General features: G+C 35.6%; 1 long non-coding RNA gene across 5 annotated transcripts in view; it reads right to left on the bottom strand.

The window, feature by feature from the left end:
* The window catches only part of LOC146402259 (uncharacterized), a 528,845-nt gene that overhangs the window by 258,802 nt on the left and 250,036 nt on the right, over positions 1-20,007 (bottom strand). For 4 of the 5 annotated variants that reach the window (XR_014805837.1, XR_014805836.1, XR_014805835.1 and 1 more), the window contains one exon: positions 15,286-15,368. This is a non-coding gene — a long non-coding RNA (uncharacterized LOC146402259). Of the gene's footprint in view, positions 1-10,109; positions 10,215-15,285; positions 15,369-20,007 lie in introns of those variants that run through there. The other variant, XR_014805838.1, reaches the window with a different exon arrangement.

Genomic DNA, 20,007 nt, shown 5'->3' with positions numbered 1-20,007 from the left:
ACTCCGCCACTTAAAACATCACCGCAATTATATGTAAAATATATGGGAGAATTCTGAAAAGACATTGTAGCATTGAAAAACAAAGTGAATATTTCCACACAGCAGACTACTAAAACAGAAAGGCAAGAGTGTAAGTAAGTATTCCTGAAGTTGTGTGTGTGTGTGGTGGCGGGGAGCAGGGGTGTTTCTGGTTCAGAGGAGGTCGTGGTAGAGACTGTTGCCTCCTATCTAGCAAGGGAGGATAAAGTGAACACACATGGCCAGCCAGGAGCTGAGTCAATCTACAACCAGAAGAATAACAGACTGTCACATTCTATTGTCAAAGAGAGCAGAAGCTGAAGGACTGTGACCTAAGAAGTAAGACTGCCTTAAAAGACTTGAGGAGGGAGCCAAGAAGTTTTAGACAGATCCTTAGGAGACAATGAGGAGAGAGAAAGAAACTGATTCTCAATTAAGATAATCCTGCTCTCCCCAAATAAAAGTATACTAATGTAAAGAATAATGAAAAATTAAATCAGCAGAAAAAGCAAATACTTCAAAAATGAAAGCAATAGAACAACATAAAATAATTTCACATCAATGAAATTCAAGGTCTTCAGATAAATGAAAGATGTTACACTGCCAAAAACAGAACTAGAAATTACAAAAGAGCAAAAGGGAGGATACGAAAAACCTAAATAGAAGCCTATGAATGTCAAATGGAGCAACTGAAATAAAAGACAAAAACAATGCCAGTGTGGCACAAAGTTGAGGATAGAATTAATGAATTGAAAAGAAAGAAGAAATAGCTCCTTAAGCAGGACTGAATTTAAGGACACATGGAAGAGACACTGAGAAGTTCCTAAAGAATTCCATTGTTCTGGAACAGAATAGAGGAAATTAAAAGATGTGATATTTGAAAAGTTAAATTTTTTTCAGAAATGAAGAAAAACAAGCATGGTTAAATTAAAGCTATATTCTTTGTAGAGAGAGAATGAATACAGTTCAGTGTTCATCCAAACATAGTGATAAATCTATAATAAAAAGATAAAATAGAAAGACACCAGAAAAATGAAGCTGAAATTAGGGAATTTCTGAGAAGACAACAAAGAAGAAGGAAGCAGGTGGGAAGAAGGGGTGGAAAGAAAAGCAGAGAGAAAACTAAAACCACAGAGATAACTGAATTATATTTTTGCATAGGTTATTGACACATCATAAACTCAAATGATATTTTAAAGGAAAAAACAAGATAAAGAAAAAAAATGAAGTCTAAATATGCTCTGACTCACTTAATGAAAATTAATTAAACTTATCTTACAAGTGAGACCATCTGATACAAGCATGCATGACCACAATGCCACTTTACTAGAAAGGAAAAACAGGAAAACTATTTTTTTAATTTTTTCTAATAAACACGAAGAAAATTATATCATATTAAAAGGGAAACATGATAATACCACATATCAAAATGTATAAACATAACTATATAAACAGTCCTAAATTCAGTTACTAAAATGAATATGACTGAAAATAAATCATGTAAATGTTCAAGTCAACAAATCCTTCAAGATCAGTAGTATAAATGAAGAAAACGTATTAAAGAAAATAATGCCATATGAGCAAAGTTTAAGGAATAACATACACAGAAACAATAGAGGATCAACAACACACAGTTGAAGAACCAAATAAATTAAAGTCTTTAGCAAGATTTAACAAAATAAAAAGGAAGAAATGCTCAGATAAATAATAAACATTATAAATATTTAGATACATAGATGTATAGATGTCACAATTGTAAAAGCAATGTTATAAATTATAAATTACTTTTATTCAAAAAGATACATGTAGCTCATATTCACTGTGGTACCATTAACAATAGCCAAAACATGGAAAAAACCCAAATGTGCATCAACAGATTAATGGATTAAGAAGTTGTGGTACATATACACAATAAAATACTACTCAGCCATAGAGAGGACAAAATAATGCCATTTATAGCAAATGGATGCAACTAGAGACTCTCATACTAAATGAACTCAGAAAGAGAAAGACAAATATCATATGAGATCACTTACATGTGGAATCTAAATTATGGCACAAATGATACTATCTACAAAACAGAAACAGATCATGGATATGGAGACCAGACTTGTGCTTGTCGGGGGTGGGGGGGGGGGCGGGGGGGGGGAGCAAGATTGGGGAGTTTGGGATTGGTAGATGCAGAATGCGACATTTAGAATTGAAAAGCAATGGGGTCCTACTGTACAACACAGGGAACTATGTTCAATCCCTTGGGTTAAAACATGATGGAAGATAGTATGAAAAAGAAAAAATGGGTATATATATGACTGGGTCACTTTGCTGTACAGCAGAAATTGAAGGAACATTGTTAATCAACTATACATTAATAAAATATATATATAATAAAATAAAATTAAGTAAAACACTTAATCAAAAAGAAATAGATCAACTGAACAATCACTAGAATTGAAACTGAATATGTGAGCAAAACACTCCCTACAAATAAAAGTCCAGGACCAGATGGCTTCATAGGTGAATTCTACCAAACTTACAAAGAGATATTTATACCCACCCTCCTTAAACTTTTTCAAAACATTGAAGAAGAAGGAACGCTCCCAAAGACATTCTATCACACCATCATCACCCTAATTCCAAAACCAGGCAAACACATCAACAGCAAAGAAAACTATCGGCCAATATCTTTGATGAATATAGATGCAAAAATTCTCAACCAAATTTTAGCCAAACGAATCCAACAACATATCAAAAAGATCACATACCACCACGATCAGGTGGGATCCATCCCAGGTTCACAAGGATGGTTCAACACACACAAATCAATCAACATCATACACCACATTGACAAAAGAAAAGTCAAAAACCACACGATCATCTCAATAGATGCAGAGGAAGCATTTGACAAAGTCCAACACCCATTCATGATCAAAACGCTTACCAAAGTGGATAGAGACGGAACATTCCTTAACATAATCAAAGCCATTTATAACAAACCCACAGCAAATATAATTCTCGATGGAGAAAAGCTGAAAGCCTTCCCACTAAAATCTGGAACAAGACTAGGATGCCCACTCTCACCACTGTTATTCAACACACTATTGGAAGTCCTAGCCACAGCAATCAGACAAACAAAAGAAATACGAGGCATCCAAATAGGAAGAGAAGAGGTAAAACGGTCACTGTATACAGATGACATGACACTATGTACAGAAAACCCTAAGGACTCAAACCAAAAACTACCTGAACTGATCAACAAATTCAGCAACATAGCAGGATATAAGATTAACATTCAGAAATCAGTTGCATTTCTGTATACCAACAATGAGATATTAGAAAAGGAATACAGAAATACAATACCTTTTAAAATTGCACCCCCAAAAATCAAATACCTGGGAGTACACCTGACCAAGGAGGTAAAAGACTTATATGCCGAGAACTATAAAACATTAATCAAGGAACCTGAAGAAGACGTAAAGAAATGGAAGGATATTCCATGCTCCTGGGTTGGAAAAGATAATATTGTAGAAATGGCCATAGTACCCAAAGTGATCTAAAGATTCAATGCAATCCCTATCAAATTACCGACGACATTTTTTATAGAACTAGAACAAACAATCCAAAAATTTATATGGAACCGCAAAAGACCCAGAATTGCCAAAGCAATTCTGAAGAACAAAAGTCAAGCAGGAGGCATAACTCTCCCAGACTTCAGGCACTATTAGAAAGCCACAGTCATCAAGACAGTGCGGTACTGGTACCACAACAGACACACAGACCAATGGAACAAAATAGAGAACCCAGAATTAAACCCAGACACCTATGGTCAGTTAATCTTTGACAAAGGAGGCAAGAACATCAAATGGGAAGAAGACGGTCTTTTCAGCAAGTATTGCTGGGAAACCTGGACAGCTGCATGCAAATCAGTGAAACTAGGACACACCCTCACACCATGCACCAAAATAAACTCAAAACGGCCGAAAGACTTAAATGTAAGACAAGACACCATCAAACTCCTAGAAGAGAACACAGGCAAAACATTCTCTGACATCAACCTCATGAATATGTTCTCAGGTCAGTCTCCCAAAGCAATAGAAATAAAAGCAGAAATAAACCAATGGGATCTAATCAAACTGACAAGCTTTTGCACAGCAAGGGAAACCAAAAAGAAAACAAAAAGACAACTTACAGAATGGGAGGAAAGAGTTTCAAATGATGCAACGGGCAAGGGCTTCATCTCTAAAATACACAAGCAACTTACACAACTCAGCAGCAAAAAACCCAACAACCCAGATAAAAAGTGGGCAAAAGACCTGAATAGACATTTCTCCAAGGAAGATATGTACATGGCCAACAAGCACATGACAAAATGCTCAACATCCCTGATTACTGGAGAAATGCAAGTCAAAACCACCATGCGATACCACCTCACACCACTCAGAATGGCCATCATTAATAAGTCCACGAATAACAAATGCTGGGGGGGGGTGGAGAAAAGGGGACCCTTCTGCACTGTTGGTGGGAATCTAAGCTGGTACAGCCACTATGGAGAACAGTATGGAGGTACCTTAGAAATCTATACATAGAACTACCATATGACCCAGCAATCCACTCTTGGGTATATATGGACCTCTGTGTTCATTGCAGCACTGTTCACAATAGCCAAGGCATGGAAACAACCCACGTGTCCATCGAGAGATGATTGGATGAGGAATATGTGGTATATATACACAATGGAATACTACTCAGCCATAACAAAGAATGAAATAATGCCATTTGCAGCAACATGGATGGAACTAGAGACTCCCATCCTGATTGAAATCAGAAAGAGAAAGGCGAATACCATATGATATCACTTATATCTGGAATCAAATATATAGCACAAATAACCTTTCCACAGGAAAGAAAATCATGGACTTGGAGAACAGACTTGTGGTTGCCAAGGTGGAGGGGGAGAGAGTGGGATGGCCTGGGTATTTGGGGTTAAGAGATGCAGACTATTGCCTTTGGAATGGATTATCAATGAGATCCTGCTGTGTAGCAGTGGGAACTATGTCTAGTCACTCATGATGGAGCATGATAATGTGAGAAAATAGAATATGGACATGTATGTGTAACTGGGTCCCCATGCTGTACAGTAGAAAAAAAATGGTATTGGGGAAATGATAATTTGAAAAATTTTAAAAAAAGTAAAATGGTGAAGGGAATTAATGTTAGAATTTATATGAAATAGCTATTAATATATATATAAATTATATATATATTAATTATATGAAATGGCTATTAAAAATATATATGCATATATTATTGCATATCTGTGGGTGAAAAATTCCACCTTCTATATCAGTAAATAAATAATGTTTGGTCATCAAGCCATCAGCTATTGTAGCCATCCTCAACTGTGTGCTCTGAGCAGATTCAGGAAAACAGGGTACTGGCCCTAGATACTTAAAGTGTATATCAAATGAATGATTTCAGTAAGTCCAAGCTCTTGCAATTTCCCATACATAGAAAAGTGCTAAATTCATTAACTCAAATTATTTATTTATTTATTAAATAGCAGGAATCTTTTAATGTTCCATTAGTTGGTTTAATTTCACAAAAACTCCTATATAATCTGGCTTCTACTTATCTCTTACCTCCCTTACTAGAGGCACAGTCTCTTAGAATTACCTAAGAGGCTGTCTCCTGGGCTTAAGTGCTAACATATGTGCTGAATAAAACATATTCTCAAATTTTAGATTATGTATTTTTTTTAAGTTGACATAACCAAGATTGACTCTGAAGGAATATAAAATATAAAATTTTTGAAAACACATGTTCATGTGGTTTTATATACGCACATATACACACAAAACTCAAACAACTTCCAGGAAATTTCTACAAAACATTAAAGGAATAGGTAATCTCTATGTCCTACAAAATATTTGAGAAAACAAACAAACAAAATAATGAAATGGAGATATCCATCTACTTTCATGTCAGTTGTAGAACTTTGATACTAAAACCAGTACAATAATAGTAGAAATTATTTTACATATTCTCATGTTTTAAGAAAAAAATTACACTTTAAATGCATCAATATAAAAAATATGTATTGGGAATTACGCACATCACATATAAAGTTTATCCCAGGAAGAATGGCTAAGCATCTAAAAAATTTTGATGCAATCCATTACATTAATTTAAACCGAAAGAAAAAGGAGCAAATATTGTAGATACAATAGATTAGTTAACAGATTAAAAAAAGCAGCATTCAATAAAATTCAGTATGATTCATATCAAATCAAATCATATAAAACTTAGCAAACTCTTAGAAAGTGACATATTAAACATATATAAAAACTTACCACAAATTTCATGTGTATGGTTAATTCATTCATTAAGAAATTTACTCACCAAGTCAAGAAATAACTTTTTTTGAACTTTATAGAGGAGACCAAGAAAAGTCATAATATTAAAGAAATTAAAAGGAAATAGATAAGAAGAAAAAAAATGGCCATTATTTGCGCACTATATAATTTTTAAACAGAAAGTAGAGAATCTACATAAAAGGTATTTGTACAAATTAAAGTAAATCAATCATATATATCAAAGTCAATTGTACTGCTATATACTAATAGCTAACCACTTAGAAAACACAAAAACATTTTTTGTTGGTATAATAAAATTAAAATATCAGTAAATATAAATTTGGAAAGAGTTTATTGAGAAATTTACAAACTATTATTAAAAGGCATTAAAGAACTAACCAAATGGATAAACATCGCATTCATTAATGAGAGGATTCACTATTGTAATGGAAATTCTTCCCAAAATAACCTAATAATTCAATATAATTTCAATGAAAATCCTATCTGGGGGTTTCCTGAAGATGACAGGTTGTGACTAAAGTTTACATGGAACAACAAAGCACTGACAACACTGGCATAAATTTTTAAGAAAAATGGACATTATATTTTATAGGTTCTTCCTCAATGTTGTGCCAGGATTTATTAAGAAGCCATAGTATAGTTTTTGTCCAAAGACTTAAAAACAAAACACAAAAGGAGGATTCAGAAGTCTACAGTAGTAGAGTCTAGAGAAGGACTATATATTTGGAAAATCAATGTCTAAAAAGTTGGTATTAAAAGTCTGTGGGAAAAGATGGATTATTTAATAAATGGCATAGTGATAAAGTGACCATCCATATGGAATAAAACAATAAAATTAGATTTTTAACCCACCTATTACCCAAAACCATTTCATAATGGATTCGAAACCTACCTTTGAAAATCAAATTCTTAAAAAAATATCATTAGAAATAAATATGAGGGAATATTTGTATGGTCAAATGGTACAGAGGAAATTTGTTAATACACACATCCACAACATTCACACAAACACCAAAACATAAGTATATATGATAAGTTAAACTACATTAATATTAAAATCTTCCATTCAAAGAAAGACTCCATGATCAAAGTGAAAAGACAAGTCACACACAGGAAAAATATTTACAAGGAATGCAACTGAAAAAGGACTAGTCCTTGTAGAGCCAAAGTAATATGACCTGTCTTTTATAGTAAGTTCATTATAACAGGCTGATGTAAGGTAAACATGAGGTTAAATATGAGTAAATACTGTTCAGTAAGAAAATTTAACTACCTATAAATAAAGATAATACATACTATAAATAAGTGGTATAAATAAACAGTATAAATAAATATGAATGAATAAATACAATTATTCACAAGAAGTAGCCTTGAGTTTAGGCCCTATAGAATAGCAAACTACTGTCTTTTTTGTTTTGCTTATTCCATTTTTGGAAGTCAGCACGTCACAACAAAATTTTTTGCCAAAGAGAGAGAGAGCAAGAACAAGAGTGAGAGAGAAATAGAAAAGAAAACAGCCAAGACAATGTTTTGTAAGATCCAGAATGTGTGTAAATCTGGAAAGGAAAGACCTAACACAGGCTGCCTAATGACTACATTCTTTTCAAAGGCTGTGTCTCTTTAACTAGTAAATGTTTCTCTGTCTTCGTTCTCATCTTTATAATCCATTGCTAAAGGTTAGTCCTCTATTTTGAATTCTCAAGCAGTTGTGTTAGCAGCCCGTTTCTCCTTCTCGAAGTCAATGGCCTAAGATCCTAAATTAATTTTAATTAAAGATGGATTTAATTTATTTGGGACTGATAAGTATTTAACTTTCACCACATAAACAGATGATCCACAGAAGATGGAACCTTAACAATGGCATATGTTTAAATATGCTCAATTCCACTAATAATCAGGGAGATGCTTATTAAAACTACACTGAGATGCAATGCTATGTATATGTATATGTATGTCAGGTTGGGAAGTTCAGAAACTATCAATTACATTTTTTTTTTGGTTTCTTATCCTCTTTGAAACAACTATGGAAAAAATTTACATTTGATAAAACTGTGACATGCAGGTGCTCATACAGTGTCCACAATTTTTGGTGTGTATGATACATTGCAGTAAGGATATTTTTTCTAAAGTAGTTTGTGTTTGTCCCATTTTTAATAACTTATCTATAAAAATATTTAAATATGTCCCTAAAATACCATTAAATGGAAATGAAAGTTGCTCAAATATATATAATAGCATTTATATATGCACACACAAACATACAAATGTTTGAAACAGAAGAGAAAGGCAATGAGAGAGGGAGTTTGGTACATAAAACATATGCAGATGGACATCAGAGAGGAATATAGCAGTGTGTCAGAAAAAAATAGAGTGACAGGAAGAAAAACAGACCAAAAAAGATGAATAAAAATTTCTGCACAATGCACTAATTTATGTACAGAGATTTCCCTGGGGGATTCGGCTCCACTACTTTTACTTCTTTCTTTTCTTTCTTTTTTTTCTATTGAATAACTATAATAAACTACTTTTTGTGTTTTATTTTCATTTTTTAGAGTTTTATTGACTTATAGTTGATTTACAATGTTGTGATAATTTCTGCTGTACAAGAAGTGATTCAATTATACATATGCACACATTCATTCTTTTTCAGATTCTTTTCCCATATAGACCATCACAGACTATTGGGTAGAGTTCCCTGTGCTATACAGCAGGTCCCCATTGGGCAATCTTTCCATATACCACAATGTGCATATGTCAATCCACAAAAAAACCTTGAAGTTTCTATTTTAAAAATTAAAAAAACACAAATTCTGGTTCTCTTCATGCCAACGTCACTCCTTAGGATATATCCTGAAATCTTTGAACATTCCCACTTCATGATCAGGAAAATAATGATTTTAGAATTCTATATGTTTTATTATAAAAGTACTAAACACACACCAATGTCCCTCTTTAGAATAGCATGAAATTTCTGAACACTTCCCACCTCTTTATAAATAAAATCATTTTCTCTTTTCACATTTTTAAAGTTGTCATAAGCTTATTTTTAAAAGAAAAAAAAAGGAAACACACACCAATTAAGTGACCTCATTTTTTAGAGCTGTGACTGTGATAAAGAGTGGAAAATCTTTAGTCTAATTAACCATGCTAATTTGATATGTATGTATACTCATTTATATTTGCATTAAATTCAGGCATTAATTTAGTCATTTACCTGTCCATAATAAACATGAACATTAAGAAGCCATTAACTTACTGCTGCAGACCTAACTGTGGACATTTTACTGTATTTTTCACTAAGTAGAGAGCATTTGTCATGAAGAACAAACCTCAGATGTAACTACCTGACCAGAACTGGAGATTTTAGGCTGCAGACACAAGGAATAACTGCATTTAAACTTAGTTGCAAAATATTATAAAACCTAACAATAATTTCCAGCAATAATTATAATTTTTAGAAGACTGTCTTGACAGTCTCACTTCATATTAATTGCATGTACATCTCCTCAGGTTATTCATTATCCATAGCACTCATTTACCCAAAGCACTGAACCGACATCCTGAACTGCAAAACTATATGAAGGACTAAATAAATGTCAAGCATACACTTTACAGTTTAAATTCTTCTTCTGGAAAATGGGCTTTTAGGCTTACCATAAATTTGAAAGTAGTCTTACAACTGACAGACACCTGCCTTGCTCTTCCTCCCATAAGACATACCTTAACTGATGCTGAATGTAGTTTTGATAATTAAGAAGAGTTCTAAACATAGTCTGCAATAGGAACAGCTTCTTGTGTAATTGCTTCCTGGGTGAAGATAAAAGTCTGAGTTAAAAAAAAACAAAACAAAAAAACACTGGTATGGTAAGAAATCGACCATCAGTTACAAAGGCATCTTGTTACAGGGTCTCTTGTTGGGAAACCAACATTAGGTAAGCTGGATGTGCTCTTATTCTAGGAACTCCCACACTTCCATTACATTTCCCAATTATTTACTAAGAAATAACATAACAATCCATTTTTACAGAGTGTGTGTTTTGGGGGAAGGGTCTCTTCCCACCATTCTGAAGCCTTCCTCTATAAAAAGGCAGAACCAAACAAGCAGACCATTGTTTTCAAATCTGCATAGAAAACTGATACACTGAAAACTAAAGAGACTGATCCAAGGGCACAGAACTGTTGATACTTTATATAAGCAACTGCAACAAAGATGTCAGAAACATAAAATATTTGCATCAAGATTGCTGAGTAATTTAAAAACATGCATAGAAAAAAAAGCAGCTTGCCATAGTCTCAAGATAATATTGGGACAGATTCTGTTTTCTATGACGATGGCTGGGGCAAAGGTGGGGAAAAGTCAGGGATCATAGAAAAATTTGAAGGTAATTCTCTCCATAAATATATTTAAAAGAAATCAGATAATGCAATTAAAGTGTACACATATTCTATTTTAATGATGTCCATTCGTTTTCTACAAAGTTTACACATTTAACACTCTGTGATTTGGATCCTATTAAAAAGTATATTAAACTAAAATAAAATATTCTAGGAATCATCTTGGTGACAGAAGCATATTTTATACACAGCTAATTGAGAGCACAAATCATCCCATTTAAAACTGCGTTAAGTATAACAAAATTGTAAGTTAAACTGAGAATGGATCGGGTCTTTTCTGATCATTATTCTCCAAGGGAGAAAGTTAAGTTGGATGAAGACTCAGTTTCTCCCTCTCTCTCTCTCTTTTTTTTTTTTGTCTCTTGTTTTTTTAGGGCTGCACCCACGGCATATGGAGGTTCCCACACTAGGGGTCTAATTGGAGCTACAGCTGCTGGCCTACACGACAGCCACAGCAACGCCAGATCCTCAACCCACTGAGCGAGGCCATGGATTGAACCTGCAACCTCATGGTTCCTAGTCAGATTTATTAACCACTGAGCCACAATGGGAACTCCCAAGACTCAGTTTCTAAGAGAATCTTTTGAGCAATTAAAATAATAACAATATTCCTATCAAAACTTCATAGACGAGACTTTCCTCATAGTAAATATTGGAAGATATTGGAAATTAGATAATGTTGGCCATTAGGCTTTATGGGTTGAATTTTTAATAGTCAGTTATTTATTTTTTTTTTCTTTTCCTTGATTCTCTGGAGACAAACCCAGCCAGGGGCATATGTTTTACCAGGTGGCAGGCAGTACAAGAAAGGGACCAGGACCTCATCTCCTACTTAGAAGCACTGAAACCGCCAGATTATACACAGGGCCCAGGTGTGTCCTAGATTTTGATTAATAGCACTGACAACTCCTAATACCTGGATGGTAAACAAGGAAAGAAATAGAAAGGTGAGTCCTTCCTGAAAAAGACTGATAATGACTCCAACTTTTAAATTATGGGATCCTCTTACGGCTTTGACTACAGCCTTACCTTTCTTTTTTTTCTACTCCTTCTTGGATCTCTCATCTAGTTGTATTTCTTTAAATGTCATCTTTTTTGGTGGTGTTGTTGACTCTCAAATTTAAATTGCTATGCTCCACTTGTCCCCTAAGTTCCAGACTCATATATCAAAGCACTTACTCTCTTCTCTACTAGAAATCTCAATATAGCCCAAACAGAACTATTTTTCCTTCCCAAATTCCATATCATTCTTTTTAAAAAGATGGCATAATTATTCATCCAAATGCTCAGGACCAAAACTTGCAATTTATTATTTGAATCTTCTATTTCCCTCATATCTCATATACAGTACATCAGTGAATTTCCATGACCTCTTTGCAAATTTTATGTCAGATTTTATGTCAGTTCTTATTACCTCCTTTGCAATTCGCCACCATCTATTGCTAGGAACTTCAGCTGGTTCCTTGTTCTCTATGCTTGCCTCCTCCACAAAGTAGCCAGAATGATCAGTGGGTCCTTAAAACCTAATAGTGCCTTCTCTTTGTAAAATAATTATAAAATAATTACAAAATAATCCAAACTCTTACCAAGGTATAGCAAAGCCCATTAGATGCTGATCAGTCACAGCCGTGCCCTCTTTGGAAGAATTCTGCTATTGTTGTAGCTTTACTTCTCCATCTACATTTTGGAATTATCTTATCAAGTAACATCATGAAATCATATTGATATTCTTTTTTTTTTTTGTCTTTTTAGGGCCATACCTGCCACATAAGGAAGTTCTTAGGCTAGGCGTCAAATTTGAGCTACAGCTGCCGGCCTATGCCACAGCCACAGCAGTGTGGGATCTGAGCCACACCTGTGACCCATGCTGCAGCTTGCAGCAAAGCTGGATCCTTAAGCCACTGAGCAACATCAGGGATTGAACTCACATTCTCATGAGTTGTGAGTTCTTAACCTGCTGAGCCACAATGGGAACTCCCCATATTGATATTCTAATATTGGAAATTTAGATGGATTGAAATTTTATTGAATTTGTAGGTTTTGTTAAACAGACATTTTTAAATATAACCTGCATGTCTATACGGTTAGTATTTTTCTGAGTTATTTAGGTCTTTTGAAACATCTCCTACCGAAGTTTTATAGTTTTACCTACAGAGATTTCACAATTTTTGTTACATTTATTCTTAAACACTTGATATTCTCTGATATACCCTGCCTTATAGTTGTGTTTTGTAGTTGTTTTTTATTCATTGATAGAAATTCAACCACTTTTGTTTTATTACGCCTAGCCACCTTACTTCCCTATTACTTTTTTTTTTTTTTTTGTCTTTTCTATGGCTGCACCTGTGGCATATGGAGGTTCCCAGGCTAGGGGTCTAATCAGAGCTACAGCTGCTGGCTTGCGCCAGAGCCACAGCAACGTGGGATCTGAGCCATGTCTGCAACCTACACCACAGCTCATGGCAACGCCAGATCCTTAACCCACTGAGCAAGGCCAGGGATCGAACCCACAACCTCATGGTTCCAAGTCAGATTTGTTAACCACTGAGCCACAACAGGAACCCCTCCCTATTACTTTTAATAATTGTCTAATACCCTTTAGAATATCTATGCAAATAATCTTATCATCTATAAATAATGATAGATTTATGGCCTTCCCAATCTCATACATCTAAATTATTTCTCTTTAACCACTGACACAACACTGAATACATACGTCACAATGGGCACCCTTGTCTCCTTTCCAATTTTAGGGACAATGGTCTTTATTTTTTTCTGTTTAAGATTACAATTAATTCTAAATAATATACATATACATATATGTAAATAACTGAGTCACTTTGTCATACAGCAAAAATTGACAGAACACTGTAAGTCAAATATAAAAAAAAATTTACAAAAAGTTCTATTCTTACTTTGCTAAAGTTCTATTCTTTCTTTTTCACCAGAAATGAATGAATTTTATCAGGTACTTTTGGCCTACATAATTTGAGAAGCTATACTCATTTTTTAAAAATGTAATAACATTGTGAATCAATGTGTTTTTCTTTCTAACAATAAATTAATATTAATGTTCAGAGATTGGTTTGTGTGTACTTGTTCATTGAAATTTATCGACTTTTTATAGCTTAGAATATTGTGTGTTCTAAAACATGCTTACAGATTCTTTGACTCTCTCTTCATAACTGTATCTAGACAGGCCATTGTGACTACTTTGGGAAACAGGATATGGAGGGCACACACTGTGTGACTGCCAAGGTTAGAGCATAGAAGCCAATAAAACTTCTGACTGCCTTTCTCTGCATCTCTGGATACAAGCCTTTAGACTTTTGAGCTGTTAGGTGAAGAATCCACTTTGAGTCTCCCTGCTGGAAACACAACTTGGTGATATCACATGGAGACAGAAACACCTATGGACTCTCCATTGTTCCAGCTTTCAGCTGTTAAGTTTTCCCAGCTCAAGTGCCAGGAAGCTGAATAAGCCTTTCTATACATCTAGCCCAGGTACAATCTGACTGCAGCTACTTATAATAACCTGAATGAAAACCACCTAGCTGAGTCCTGTCAATCTCCAGAACTAGTAAAAATAAAAAATGATTACTGTTTTGAACCTATTGAAGCTGAAGTGATTTAATATGTAGCAATAGATATTGGAAAAACTATCTTTTTTGGTTAATGTTCCAAGGGAACTTGAGAACTTGAGAGCTTTGGAATACTATATATGTACATAAAATCAAGCTTGTTGATTATGTTGTTCATGTGTTTGTTATAATACTTACATATTACATTTTTGCCTAAAAATCTCTCTGGTATTAATATGTTAGTATAGGGCAGGTACAATTAGTGTCCTGTCAATGATTACAGAGAAACAAGAATGTGATTCCTGCCTCAAGGAAAAGCCATCAATTTACACACCTACGTGTACACACACACCCACCCATACTCACACACACACACACACACACACACACACACACACACACACCAGCTCACACAGCTCTCTGGTCACCCTGGGGTTTCATATAGTCCTCTCATTAGAGATTTTCCCTCTATGCTTCCTCTAGAGCATAGATCTGCAATGCTTTTCTGTGAAGAATTCAGATAATAAATATTTTAGGCCATATATTCTCCTTTTCCTCCTCTTCTTTTCTCTCCATCTTTCCTGTCATCTTCTTTATTTGTTGTTTGTTTTAAAAACACTTTAAAAGTGTAAAAAATTCCTCATATTCTTAGCTCGTACATGAAAGACAATGGGTTTGGCTTGCAGACCCCTGATCTGAGGATCAATTTGGGTGGAGGAAGTCAGCAGAGGTTCAGCTGGAAAATTTGAATGATTTTATTTTTTTAGAATCCACAGGAAGATTATCTTTTGCAGCCTTTTCATTAAGTTGGTGCCATATAACTGGGTTTCAGTCAGTGGAAGGCAGGGGGGAGTAACCTAAATAGTTTCAGGACTGACCTCTAATGCCTCCTGCATGATCCACCACATTTTTCCTCTTACCTCATTGGCTGTCTGGATGGGGAGATCCAAATAAGGACTCTGAGGAGGATGGGCAGGATGAGTGGGGATCACAGAATCACTACCTGAAAGAGAGACACCTAAAAGAGTTACTCAGCTCACATCAGAGTTGAAATGCGGGGAAGACACTCATTTCAGATTAAGTCAATTAAGTAATTAGGAAATTGTTAGGGCACAAGTGTTACTTACCAAGGCATGGTTCTCAAGACTCCTGATATTTTGCCTACTTCTCTATAATCTCATTTCTCTCAGATTTTCCTCTCACTCATCATGTTTCAGCCAAACTGGACATTCCTGTCTCTCATGAATACACCCACATGGTCCCTAGACAGGGACTTTGTACCATCTATCCAGCTGGGAACTTTTCTTTCAAATTTTCCTGTGGCACTTCCTTCATGCCTCCAATCAAATGTCAACCTCTCAGACCATTTACAACTACCATTTGCAAAGATGAGGTATTCCATCCAGTATTCACAAAGTTAAAAGACATTCTTTAGAGCACTCATTTTTACTGAAATGATCAAATTTCTGTAGTAATCATGGATCTCCCTTTACTTTAGCATAGAGAGGCTTTGGTTGACCACTGTTGTATGCCCTGCAGCTAGAACAATACCTGATATTTGGAATATACCTGAGAATACATAAAGCTGATTAACATAATTGTCCATAGTATAATTATGCTTTTGATGTGTTTTTAAATTGCTTTTGCAAATAATAAAGAACACAAATATATAGATGTGTAAACATATGAATAAATAAGAACATAATAATGTGTGTATATGGATTAATCCTTCATGTATTAGTTTGCTTGTGCTGTCATAACAAAGTACCACAAACTGAGGGCTTACACAAGAAAAATATAACATGGAAATGCACTGTTAAAGTCTGAAATCAAGCTTTTGGAAGTTGGTTTTTTCAGAGGTCTGTGAGGGAAGGATCTGGGTCAGGTCTCTCTCCTTTCTTTATAGAAAGCCATTTTCATGTCCACAGTATGTTCTCCGTGTGTGTGTGTGTGTCCAAATATCCTTTTTATAAGGACACCAATCATATTGGATTAGGGTCCATACTAATGACCTCATGTTAACTTGATCACCTCTGTAAAGTCCCTGTCTCTGGGAGTTCCTGTCGTGGCTCAGTGGTTAACGAATCCGACTAGGAACCATGAGGTTGCGGGTTTGATCCCTGGCTTCGCTCAGTAGGTTAAGGATCCAGCATTGCCGTGATCTGTGGTGTAGGCTGCAGACACTGCTCAGATCCCGCGTTCTGTGGCTCTGGCATAGGCTGGCAGCTACAGTTCCGATTGGACCCCTAGCCTGAGAACCTCCATATGCCGCAGGTGCATACGGCAAACAGAAAAAAAAAAAAAAAAAAAAAGACCCTGTCTCTGTACAAGTCACATTCTGAGCTATGAGGGGTTAATACTTCATCATATAAATTCTGGGGGGTGGGGGGCACAGTTTGACAATTCAAGAACATTCTGCCCTCTCTATATCCAAAATTCATGTCCTTCTTACATACAAAAGTATTCGCCCCATCCCAGCATCACCCTCCAACCTCATCCACCACTACCACCAATCTTAATCTATTCGTATCAACTCTGTCCAAAGTCTCATCCACATATCTTTTAAATCAAGTATGTATGACTCTGGTATAACTGACACTGGGTCAAAAGACCACTTCTTACATGAAGAACCTGTGAAACTAGACAAAAAGTTATTTGCTTCAAAAATACAATGATGGGGAGTTCCCATGGTGGCTTAGTGGTAATGAACCCAACTAGGATCCATGAGGACAAGGGTTTGATCCCTTGCCTCACTTGGTGGGTTAAGGATCTGGTGTTTCTGTGAGCTGTGGTACAGACCAGCAGTTGCAGCTCCAATTCAACCCCTAGCTTGGGAACTTATGCCATGGGTGTGGCCCTAAAAAGACAAAAAAAAAAAAAAAAAAAAAAATACAGTGATGGGAAAGACACATGTTAAACATTCCCATTTCAAAAGGAAGAAAGGGATCATGGGTCCCAAGCAAGTCTAAAACCTATCAGAACACATTCCATTAGATCTTAAGGCTTGAAAATAATCCCCTTTGACTCTAGGCTCTGTCCTCCGGGCCCACCAGGATGGCAACCCTATTCCCTTGGCCTTCCTTTGGACTCACAGTGCCAGTGGCAATCTTGCTGGCCTTTAAAAAACTGCTTCCAAGTTATTCTTCCCTTTTCTTGAAAGAGAATGCACATTTGCAGCTAGACAGATTTGTCAGCCTGTTTCCTGCCTGTAGAATCCTAGAAGTCTGAAAACCTTCGTTCAGGCCATCCTTTCTCTGTCTCTGTCCCTGTAAATCCAAGCTGGCCGTGTTTCTGCTGATATAAAACCTTCAGAAATCTGGTAGGCTTCTAGTGGGATTCACAGAGGTCCAAGCCACTGGATAAGAAGCCTCCACAGGCTTTCCTTGATCACCTCATTCCTGACTTCTGCTGAAGTGGTTGACTGAATCTATGAGCCACCTGCCTTCTCTTGAGCAATCTCTTGTTCAGTCACACTTTTGTCCTGATTTCCAGAGCACACTAGCTGGATAGGCTGAGGATGTTCCAGACCTTCAAGTTCTAGTCCCTTTTGTTTACCAATTCCCTTTTCAACTCATCTTCCTCTCGTATTATCCTATAAGCAACAAGGACTAAGCAGGCCACATTTTTAGCACTGTGCTCAGAGATATCCTCAGATACATAACCAAAGCAATTGCTGACACATCTCTTACCTTCTACAAAACACTAAAACATAATTCTGCCAAATTATCTACCACTTTATGACAAGGATGGCCTTTCCTCCAGTTTTCAGTAAAATATTCCTCATTTGCATGTAAGATCTTAGCAGATACACTTGGACATTTATATTTCTAGCAACATTCTGGTCATTCTTACCTCTTTCTGAGCTCTTTCCAGAATTACCTTTAATGTCCATTGTTCCACTGTCAGTGTCTTCAAGTTAATCTAGGTCTTTCCTCTCCTGCACCTCAGAACTCTTCCAGCCTCTACCAATTAACCAATCCCAAAGCCATTTCTAAATTTTTACTTATTTCTTACAGCAGCCCTCTACGTCCCATACCAAAATCTATATTAGTTTGCTAGGGCTGCTGTCACAAAGTACCGTAAGTGGGGTGGTTTAAACAACCGAAATTTATTCTTAAAATTCTTGAAGCCAGAAGTCTGAAACCAAGGTGTTGACAGGGTTGGTTCCTTTGAGGGGCTAGAAGGGTAATCTCTTCTCCAGGCCCTTCTGGTTGGTTCACAGAGTGCAGTCATTATGTTGACATGGAATTCCTCCCATATATGTCTCCTTGAGTCCAAATTTTGTCCTTTTATAAGAACACTAGTCACATTGGGTTGAGACTCATCTTAATGATCTCAAACTGATATCACTGTAAAGACTATTTCCAAAGAAGGTCATATTTTGAGGCACTGGGATCTAAGGCTTCAGCAAGTGAATACTGTGGAACACAACTCAACCCACAGCATCCCCCAATATGTAGGACAGAAAAATAGGGATGGTGATTTGATCTATCTAGTCTTAACTGTTAAGTTCTATGCTCTCAAAGCTAATACATTACAAAAATACAAAGGCTACCCAGAGATAAATGATAAGTTCATGCACGTTTATCTCAAATTATGGATACACACTTGTTTCAGACACTGTCAATCTCATAACTTTTCCAATTAGAATTATAACTTGTATTTAACAATGTTTTTAGTCTGTATGTGCATGCCTGTAGTTGAGCAACAGTATTAAATTCATCTTATGGCTCCTTCTCACCTTCTTAATGCCTTTAGGTGAGGACATACACACTTCAGTCTATGGAAATCCAGTCTTTGCCGTATACTGTTTCAGGTACACATCTTTGGAATTAATGAATGTGCCTTTAACCTTGTAAATTATTCCCCACCCCTACCAATGGTGAGGTTCATTATTATTTCATGAATAAACATATAACCACTATTTGTTTCAGGTAGATTGCAACATAAACACACCTACAGACTTGATTCCTAGGCAATTTCTCCATTTTTATTTCCAAAAGAAACCTTTTCCTTTTCTAGATTTCCTTTTCAATTCAACTTTAGGATTCAGGTACAGTATGGACTGTGCGTAACTGCCAGAATTTACTCAATCAAAAACTGAAGCATGTGGTCTCACTAATATGACAACAAAGGGAAAACTATTTGAAATCAGAACTGTACCAACAAGTTCACAACAAATGATTGCCTTGGCTACGCACCATCAAAATGTAGATTGGAAACATCTTTAAAAGTACTGACTCAAAACAGAACACAATGACATTAGCTAATCTTGTCATGCGAAGGCACTTGAGAAGTGACTTCCTGCCACTCTTGTGACTAGATAAGATGTCAATCATAATACCTAAATCAGAAGCACTCTGGGCACTACTGAATAAAATGTTATCTTGAACTGAAAAACTTGAACTGAATAACTGCTCCAATTAAAATGTTAACATGAAGAATTCTGATTTGCATTGAATTTGATGCCTCTTTCCCCATGACCCTTAATAAATTTGTTTTTGTTAAATTTTTTCAAAATTCTTATGAATCTAAACTAAATCCAATCAGTTTATAGTATTCTATTAGGGCTAGGAATGTGAAGATTAATATGTCATTCCGTTAAAATAGAAAAAACAATATATAAAAATTCTATGTCTTTT

The sequence above is a fragment of the Sus scrofa genome, chromosome 6 (genome assembly GCF_054392235.1).
Source record: "Sus scrofa isolate SSC_HxYL_T2T_F1_AM1 chromosome 6, Sscrofa_HxYL_maternal_Yorkshire_Landrace_v2.0, whole genome shotgun sequence".
Taxonomy (NCBI): Eukaryota; Metazoa; Chordata; class Mammalia; order Artiodactyla; family Suidae; genus Sus; species Sus scrofa.
This window is presented reverse-complemented; position numbering and strand designations above follow the sequence as displayed.